Genomic DNA, 10,000 nt, shown 5'->3' on the forward strand with positions numbered 1-10,000 from the left:
TTATCTGCGTTAATGCTACCATTAAAAACAAAACTTAAAAATGATGTGCTTTTCATTTTCGTTTACATCTGATTTAATGACCTCTTCAAGCCATCATGTGGATATATCATGCACAATTTAAAAAAAAGCTATAGTCTTACAGTAAATAAGTATTTATAACTACCATTTTCAAATTAAACAATAAATGGAAACAGAACCTCCTAATGATATAATCATGCACAAAATCTATGATCTTTTGTTCTCTGTCTCCTCATAATATTGACAACATCTTTATATCATCCAAACAGGAGGGTCTCTCTCTCTCTCTCTCTCTCTCTCTCTCTCTCTCTCTCTCTCTCTCTGTGTGTGTGTGTGTGTGTGTGTTTGTCTGTATGCATGTATATGTATATTAACTTTACCACTTATACAATTGTTCTGTGCACAAATACAATTACTAACAGGACCTCATTACAACTGGATTACTAACAGGACCTCATTACAACTGGATGGTATCTAGAGGAGATATTTATTCAGGGAAAGTTACAAGCTTTCTAGGAGTAACGTAACAGTCCTCATTGTTTGTCCTAGAAAGCTCGTAACTTATGTATATATTTACATATATAAATATATATATATATATATATATATATATATATATATATATATATATATATATATATATATATATATATATATATATATATATATATATATCGAATCTTACGCGTCAAATACCCTTGATATTGGTTCCACTATACCTTGAGAATTACTTCCCCGCGGGGACTTCGGAAGCTTAGTTGGTAAGTCTATTGCCTATTTTATATCGAACCCAAAAGTTATAGGTTCGAATCCTGGCCAGGCAAATGTTACCAAATATAATTCAGTTTTGTATTCAGTTATTCCCAAGGAAAAGCGAATTCGACGCATAATATTTAAGGTTGGAAAAACAAGTCATGTGAGAATTAATGACATAACACTCTCCCAGAGACGGTAGATCTATCTAATTTCATTGAACTTAACTTGCTTTAATGCACTCTCTCTCTCTCTCTCTCTCTCTCGCGCGCGCTCACAACAAGGTAGAAGAAAAATGGGATAATCAGAGAAAAGGCTTATTCCATAGGTGGTAGGCAGGTAGAGATAGGTCTCAGGGCTTCTTGTTTTAGGGCTCCCAAAAATAGCGGTGTCTGTGGAGAGAGAGAGAGAGAGAGAGAGAGAGAGAGAGAGAGAGAGCCTTTTCCCCGGAGGCTATATGTCGGGAGACCTCTGCTAACAAGTGTTAAGTGTTGCGGTTAACTTGGTGTCTGTTAAGGAGCCCTGAGAAGGTGTTGCGGAGTGAGCTTTCTTCTGTCTGAAAAGGATAACTGCAAGACGCCCCATGTTTTCATAAATACGCATAGATACACATGCATGATTAATATAGTAATAACTGGTTAGTGGTCAGGACTCTCGCCTCTCCAACAAGAGGACCACGATTCGATGCCTGGTAAGGCTGAACAATATTTATGTTTCAGTAAATCCTACTTTCTTGTTCTAGGAAGAGAATTACGTACTAAGTAGTCAGGCAACCGGTTGGACCTAGCAACCTTATCTGAAAAAAATTCCAAAACGTAGTATCTATAAGTCTCCCTTGAAATAATGACAAACGTGTATCAGTTACACTCTATCTATGATATCATTCTTGTTACAACGATGTGTCATCAATTATTATCTATGAGATCATTCTTGTTGCGACTAAGTGTCATCAGTATTGGTCTATATCATTCTCGTTGCAATTGTCATCAATCTTTATCTACGATACTGTTCTTATTGTAACTGTCATCAATACTTACAAGTTAGAAAAGTCCATTCACCTCCTTCTCCCCGCCCCCCCACTCCCCAAACACATCCCCTTCCACCTCTACTTACCCTCCCCCTCCTGAAGATTTTCTTGATGATGCCCTTGATTCTCAGCAAACCGTAAACATACTTACAGTATATAGTTCCTATATACAGGCATACCAGAATAAAAAAAAATACAGTGCAGTAATAAGTTAAAGTAACAAGAAACACAAATGCATGGATGACTGAGTAAAGGGAGATAAAATAAGCAATGCGTACAGAGACCTTGCAAATCTACATACCTGCGTCAAGATAAAATCTTAACCCATTGTATTACTACCGTGTGCAGGCGTACACAAATACATTCGCTCGTCACTGAATGTATGATCATGGAGTTAAGCGGCAATAATATAGTCAAACCATTGTTATAGAAATGCCGGTTTCGGGTCAACTGATATATGTTCACTCTTTTCCATTTTTCGCGAGATCTTTCACTATTTTTTTTTTTTTAGAGAGGTCAATGGGAAGGGTGATCCGATGCCTTTATTTAGCCTAAACTAAAGGAAAATATGAGGAGAAAAATTAATATTTGAAGTCACGGAAAACAATAAGAATGAGAAGTCCAAAGTTTGGAATTTGAAGCAGTAAGTCTGAATCACACAATTCCTATAGGGTACAGATTCCCACGGAGTAATTTTTGGCTCGAGAGGAATAAAATCCAGGAGAGATGTGTATGTATATCTTTGTACCATTACTTTTTTCGCTTGAAATCCCTAAGTTACTCAGGTGTATATGATAACAGTAAATAAGTACGTTTGTAACAATCCTACTGACAACAACGGAGAGAATTAAAATTCGCATAAAGAAAACACAAAATAAAATGTAAATATATATATATATATATATATATATATATATATATATATATATATATATATATATATATACACACACACACATATGAATTTAAGTTATTAATAACGCGTAGCCTAGTGTGAATGTACCAGAATGCACAAACATAAACACAAATCCTTATACAGCAACTAAAACAACAATCACAGAAATCTTCAAGAAAGAACACAAAGGAAATGAAGCCTACAAGCACTTTGACAACAGTAAAAACTATTTATCTTAAACGAACAGGTTATTGTCTCTCTCTTCACATTCATTATAAATAAATCTACGGGATATCTAATCGAGTTTATCTGAGCAACAAACCACGCCCACCTGATAAGGCAATGTTGCCAGATGTCAATTAAAATTATTGGAGAAGGCTTCGGCAATTAGCTGGGAACTTTTGGCAATAATACCACCCTTGGTGTGTGGCAAGGAGGGAATCCCCAAAAATGAAAAATAAAATAAATGTTGGCTTCATTAACAGTTAGGAAGTGGTTCACACACCCTGACCTGTTATTAACGAAAGGAAAAAAAAATCGTTTACAATAAGAGTTACTGTTGCGATAGTCCCACTTATTGCAACTCATTCGAACCTTAAAATTTCTGTTAACTTGATAATAATAATAATAATAATAATAATAATAATAATAATAATAATAATAAATAATAATAATATATGCACAAGTTATTTCTTCAAAGGCGCATTCTCACACTCTTTCTCATGCAAATATCATATGATATAAATAAATTGCAAGACAACAGAGTAGGTTTTCCCGCTCAAACCCAAGGATTTACCCTCTAAGTGGCATGAGTAATACCCAAGAAGAAAATATTCTTTGTCATTTTGTTATCTGCGAGATTATGCAGTCGCTTTTACGTCTGTGATACTCGCAAATAAATGAGCAATTTCCATTTTATCGCTATAAAAAAAAGTCTAATTTTGCATCAGAGAAAGAAAGAAATAAAACAGGGTTAAAAACAAAATTGAAGGCAAGGAAACTTCACAGACGTAAGCTTCGGTTTTTTAAAAGAGGGAAGGAGAAAGATAAAGATAAAGGAGAGGAGGAGGAGGAGGAGGAGGAGGAGGAGGAGGAGGAGGAGGAGGAGGAGGAGGAGGAGGAATCCTGGGGCAAAAGTTTAACCCATCTTAGACTGATCCCTGTCTCTGCTCTCCACCTTCACCTCTTCTCTTCCCCTTCAAACCCCCACCCCTCCCTCCAATCACTATTACCTCAACACCCCCCTCACCCCATAACCCCACCCCGGGGTCTCTCTCCTGCGTGTGTGCTTGTTTCACACCTCCTGCACAATAGAGGCCAATTAACAGGGACACTGAGGAAGGCGATCTCGGTGTCCCTTGCCTTCCTCTTCGCTATTTGGCGAGATTCGAGTCGTTTCAGGAGCAAATCGCCCCTGGGTTGTCCCTACGACCCGCAGGGTTTCACAGGTGTTTGATGAAAGTGAGATGTGGCAGGCAGGCAGGCAGGCTCCAGGGGAAGGAGGGGGGGAGGGACGACCCAAGGGGACCAGCGACCCATGGGGGGTCGCGTACAGGTTACGAAGGAGAGTGGCAGTGAAGTGGACGCCGGGACTGGCTGGGGTTGCTGGGAGGATGGGGGTTGGGGGAGAATAGGTAGCATCGTGGGGTGTTAAAAGTTCTTGTGGAAAATGGGGAGGAAGTGTGTGTGTGTAGTTTGTGTGCGTGTGCGTGTATGTATGTGTATGTAAATATATATACAGTATATATATATATATAAATATATTATATATATATATATATATATATATATATATATATATATATATATATATATATATATATATATATATATATATACATATACTGTACACGTATATAAAGTGAAAGAAAGAAAAGTAGAATTCTATTTGAGATATGGGAAAGAGATATATGAACCGAACGGTGAATGAAGAACGGGATTTAGGAGAGAGAGAGAGAGAGAGAGAGAGAGAGAGAGAGAGAGAGAGAGAGAGAGAGAGAGAGAGAGAGAACTGTCATTTTAGGAATGAAGAAACAAATAAGCACACAGGAGAAATACATTTAAGAGAGAGAGAGAGAGAGAGAGAGAGAGAGAGAGAGAGAGAGAGAACGCAACAGTTAGCCAAATGAAGCGAGAGAAAGCACCGCGACTTCTTGTGGTTTCACTGTTTAGGAAAGGTAAAAGGCAGACACGTAAATAAAAACGGAATATTTTCTTCCCCACAGCCATCACTAAGGTACAATAAATAATATTTTGTCATATAAAGTTTGCATTAAAACGCTCTCCAAATGCTTTTCTAAGGCGGATTCCAGTTTGATGTAAGTGAACTATCGCCTCAACTTTCTTATTTAATCTTTCATCAATTCCTTCGCTTCAACTCTCTCTTTCTCTCTCTTTCCAAACCAACTTCTCCCCAACGCCCCGCTTTCTCTCTCTCTCTCTCTCTCTCTCTCTCTCTCTCTCTCTCTCTCTCTCTCTCTCTCTCTCTCTCTCTCTAAATGCATTAAAAATATAATATATTCTTATTAAAATAACTATCACATATATTCTACTTTTAGAACACTACTCTCTCTTCCTTCCACACACACACCCACATATTCTTTCACCGCAAAACATTCTCTCTCTCTCTCTCTCTCTCTCTCTCTCTCTCTCTCTCTCTCTCTCTCTCTCTCTCTCCCTCCAACACACACACACACTCACACATACCCGTCACACACAAATAGTTATCCCAAAAAAGGCCTTATTTCGAAAACAGTCTGAATACACTTAACTCCTCCAGCCAACACTAATTTTTACACAGACTATAATTTACAAGTTTTAAAAGGCTGCATATGCATACATCCTCACCTCAGGTTACGTCGGCTGTGGCAGCTTACGACTACTTCTTCTTCTACTTCTTCTTCCTCTGCCTCTTGTTAGGAGGCAAGGCAGCCTGCCCCCAGGGGATGTGGGTATGCCTCTAAGGCACTTCCGAGCGGCACTCGGTATTGCCTGAAAAGAGAAGAAAATATGGTTTAATTAGATTGTAATAACATGATCAAGTTCGATGCTTCACCTTTTTAATGGTACAATAACATCGCAAAACTCACTGATTTCGCTAAAATAAAAAAATATTAACTTTGTTGCCTTTGGTAATAGTTTTATAAATAAATATCCAATAATAATACGTTTCTAGTTGATAAAACGATCTTTAGAACAAGCGATAGGTTTAAAAAACTATCATAATTTTCTTATCTCTAAGAACAAAGTCACAAAAATTTATTGCTTTGGAGCAAATCAATGAAAACTAAAAAAATCGGTTTTTGTGCAAATGCCTGAAATGTTTTGCTTGCATTTATTACAAACTGAACGAAAATGAGATTATTTCAATCATTTCAATGAGAAAAAAAAAGAGCTGAAAGTAAATGCCAATAATCAAGGGAACAAACTATGTAGTAAACAGAGAGAGAGAGAGATTTTTTGTGTGAGTGCATGTGTCAGGGCAGACACAAAATTAAATTTTTGCGTCCAATAAAGGTTTTAGCACCTTAGATTTCAAAACTAGAATTGTATAGGCGGCCAAGTTAGAAAAAAGAAAGGGGAAAAGTCGCAAAATAAAGAAAACTAAAGAAGAAAACATACGGGAAGAACCATGGTAGAGAGAGAGAGAGAGAGGGAAGACCAATACATGGGACCAACCGAGGAATTTGCTCAAACTGGCTAGCTTTCAAGTTCGCCAAATTCTCAAAATGTGACTCAGGCCGGAGTCAAAAGACCCATTTTAATTTTTTTTTTCCTTTGTATCTTAACACCACACTTTACGCAGAACTGAAGTCATCCACTTTCGTTAAAGTGATGACACAAGTGGACGTACCAACATGACTTCAATTTTGCCCTCAATACTGACTTCTTGGGACAAAATTTTGATGGCCAAGATACGGCTGCAGATGTCTGAAGAATTCCTGACCTTTTTGGCCATATCACGAATAATGAATTTCATTCGTATTTTACCCAAAAGATCAGCATTAATTATTTTTATTTCTTTAAGTTTTTTTTTAAATGAAATCATGAATTAATATCTAAGCATTTTATTTTAAAAGACGAAACTTAACTTGTTGAAGTTTAGTTGTGTTTTATCATTTTTCCTTGAGAGTCAACTGTAAATCTTAGTAATAAAGATAAGAGACAAAGACAAACACGAATAAACAGGAAACATTTGAAGGTGACATCTGAGTACCATAAAAAATGAAGTAAAAATTAAAAAAATTATGAGAACTTTTGAAGTGAACGCAAATCAAAATGAACAAAGACTGTCTTGACTTATATATGACAACAGATCAAAACTGACGAAAGAAGACGAAAAGAAGAAAACGATGAAGCGGAGATAAGCAGATGCAAGAATTCTTCAAAACTGGTAAGTGGAGAGGACAACAAGGTCCTCAAGAAGAATAACAAGAAAAAATATAGGGTGACGCTGGATACCAGGACGACTGCTGCCACCAGGTACCTGAACCTGGCAGCGATGGAGGGAGAGATTGAGGGGGTGGATAGGGAGGGATGGAAGGACGAAGGGAGAAGTGGGTGGGTGGCAGGAAGGGAGCACAGCCAGGTTACTCGTATTCCGTATAAGGCAGTGCATTTGCAAGTGGGCCCACGGCCCTCTCGCCAGCCAGTTCAGCCATCCCCCTCCCCACCTCTCTCTCTCTCTCTCTCTCTCTCTCTCGCTCTATCTCCCTCTACTTTCACCGCACCAACTGTACCAGTCGTGGCTTACCGATAGTGATCGCAGACCAGAATAAGGGCTTGTCTTTTATCGAGGGAATCCGTGACATGTCATAAATAAAGGCGTTCGTTTCATCTGTTTAAATGTGATCCGAGGCGTCCTGTGACCGAGTAACTGCAGTACCGTTCACTGCGCATGGAAATGATTCTCCAGCTGATCTTCACAACTTCCAGACATTTTTCACGACCGTGTAGCGCGTAGCTGATGGACAACCAATAGTAAGAAAAAGAAAAGCGCCTTTTCTGGCAGTCGAATGCACCATTTGTAAAATATTGCCAGAAAAAAAAGAGTAAAAAAAAAAAAGAGCAAAACACTGGCAGAGACCCAAGCCTGCCGACGACGAGCCACAGAGGAACGCGCCAGAATATATCAACTTCTACAAACTGACCAATCCAGTGAGCAAACTGTGGCTCGGGGGAGATGGAAATCTTGAGAGGTCTTGAACTCATGGAGAGAGAGAGAGAGAGAGAGAGAGAGAGAGAGAGAGAGAGAGAGAGAGAGAGAGAGAGAGTTCAAACATTTTTGAGATTTTTCTCATTTCAGAACCCACTGAAAAGCATACAATAGTCAGACCTTGCATTAACACGTTTCTTATGCATACACATATGCATCGGCACAAGCTTCCAAGTAAATCAGATCTCGAATTTACTACACAAAATATTAATAAGAATAAATTATGTATTCGCCCATTTATAATCACAACACGTTCACATATAGATCGTTTCTAAATAGAGCATTAATATGTAACTTCAGTGAACATTAATATATAATTTATGTGACACTGTTTTCCTTATAAAAAATGTAAATATTTTCAGACTTACATGTAGGATCGTGTATATACTTATTCATAATCTTGCGATATATATTCTCATATACAAGCACGCACAGTATAAAATTTATTTAAAATTTCAAGTACTGCATGCATAAAACCTAATCTTAATGAAATACTGAATAAGATCTAACATCTCTATAACGAGCTCCCAAGCAATTAACTAACTAGCCTGCAAGCTACAAGCAAGCTCCTAAGCTCCTAACAAGCTCCCGTCTCCGAGCAACCCTGCAACCAGCGACTGCAGCTCCTCTTGAAATTCGACGCCGAACGTCATTTACGCCGAGTATCCGATTGCAGGAGCAACTTCCATCAGTCGATCAAGCAATTACTCGCTCATGTGCTCAATCGGGATCCAGCAGGATGCGATTTTTTGAGGTCGCTGCGTCCAATAGTGGCGGCTTGGCCTCGTCCCAAATAAACTTTGCTAGGTCTAATACCGGCTTTGCTGCGCAGAAATACAGGCCTTATCGCGTCCACAGCTGGCTTGATAACGTCCAACACTGGCCCCGCTTTACTGAAAATTGGTTTTGAATTGGCTAACACGTTTTGAAGGATATCCATTACTAGCCTATCAGAGAGAGAGAGAGAGAGAGAGAGAGAGGTCCACAGCTGGCCTTATAAAGTTCAACATTGGCCCTGCTATATTCAAAATTAGCTCTGAAATGGAAAACACCAGTTTTGAGTGATGTCCAACACGAGCCTGAGAGAGAGAGAGAGAGAGAGAGAGAGAGAGAGAGAGAGAGAGAAGTACAAAGCATACCCAGGTGAATGAAAAACATCACCAACCAGACAACAGCCTAAAAGTCAGAGAAACATAACAGGAGGTCGGACGTTTGGTTTGTCCCGCGAAGGTCAACCTCGAGATTCTCGACCTCAAAGCCTTGGGAAGGAATATTCCCCCAAAAGGAGATCTGGAAGAGCAGCCGCAAGCTGGACATTATCATCAATATCTCAGTTATGGTCAGTAATGCAGATTATGGTTGGATTTCTACAAGTTCCTCATAAAATTATTGATTGCAGTTTAATTCACTCAGCATGAAATGTGACTCCTATGGCGAGGGGAAAAAAAAAAAGAGAGAAAATTTACGCGATCTTGGACGAGAAACCATATATCAAACACGCCATGCTAAAAAAAAAAAAAACATGTAAATTAGTCTCAACAGTAGATACTGCGTTGATGCAACAAGGTCGCATTTGAAGGAATGGTAGAGAGAAAGAGAGGGTCTCAATACCTGGGGTGTTTGTCAACAAAACACGCCTACAGAGAGACGTCCAAACCGAAATTCCAAACGTCATTGGAGAAACTGACGTAACATCTGCGTTTGTGTGACATTGGCCCGTTGGTTGGTGAGGCCACTATGGATGGATCCAGCAACCATTCTTTTAAGACTACCTGGGTCGCTCTCTCCATGCTTTGCCTCAACAACTTCACCCTCTTTCCATACACTGCCTTGAAATGTTTACTACAAACATCTCTCTCTCTCTATTTTTCCTCTTCTTCGTACATGTTTACTACATCGTCTTCTCCCTATCTTTTTCCTCCTCTTATTCTATATACATTACCACTAAGCTTATCTTGTCAATTTTCCATTAAGGCTTTCTCCGTTCTCTTTCTCTCTTGCTGCCCATGCTTTGATTCGAAGTTTCCCTTGTCTATCTAATACTCGTTCAAAACTCTCTCTCTCTCTCTCTCTCTCTCTCTCTCTCTCTCTC

At 38.8% G+C, this 10,000-nt stretch overlaps 1 protein-coding gene across 2 annotated transcripts in view; it reads right to left on the bottom strand.

The window, feature by feature from the left end:
* The window catches only part of LOC136850167 (semaphorin 5c-like), a 252,704-nt gene that overhangs the window by 163,936 nt on the left and 78,768 nt on the right, over positions 1–10,000 (bottom strand). The window contains exon 2 of one of the 2 annotated variants that reach the window (XM_067123785.1): positions 5,541–5,684. The gene's annotated coding sequence lies outside the window, so the exon portion shown is untranslated. Of the gene's footprint in view, positions 1–5,540; positions 5,685–10,000 lie in introns of those variants that run through there. The other variant, XM_067123789.1, reaches the window with a different exon arrangement.

This window comes from Macrobrachium rosenbergii, chromosome 21 (assembly GCF_040412425.1).
Source record: "Macrobrachium rosenbergii isolate ZJJX-2024 chromosome 21, ASM4041242v1, whole genome shotgun sequence".
NCBI classification, from domain to species: domain Eukaryota; kingdom Metazoa; phylum Arthropoda; class Malacostraca; order Decapoda; family Palaemonidae; genus Macrobrachium; species Macrobrachium rosenbergii.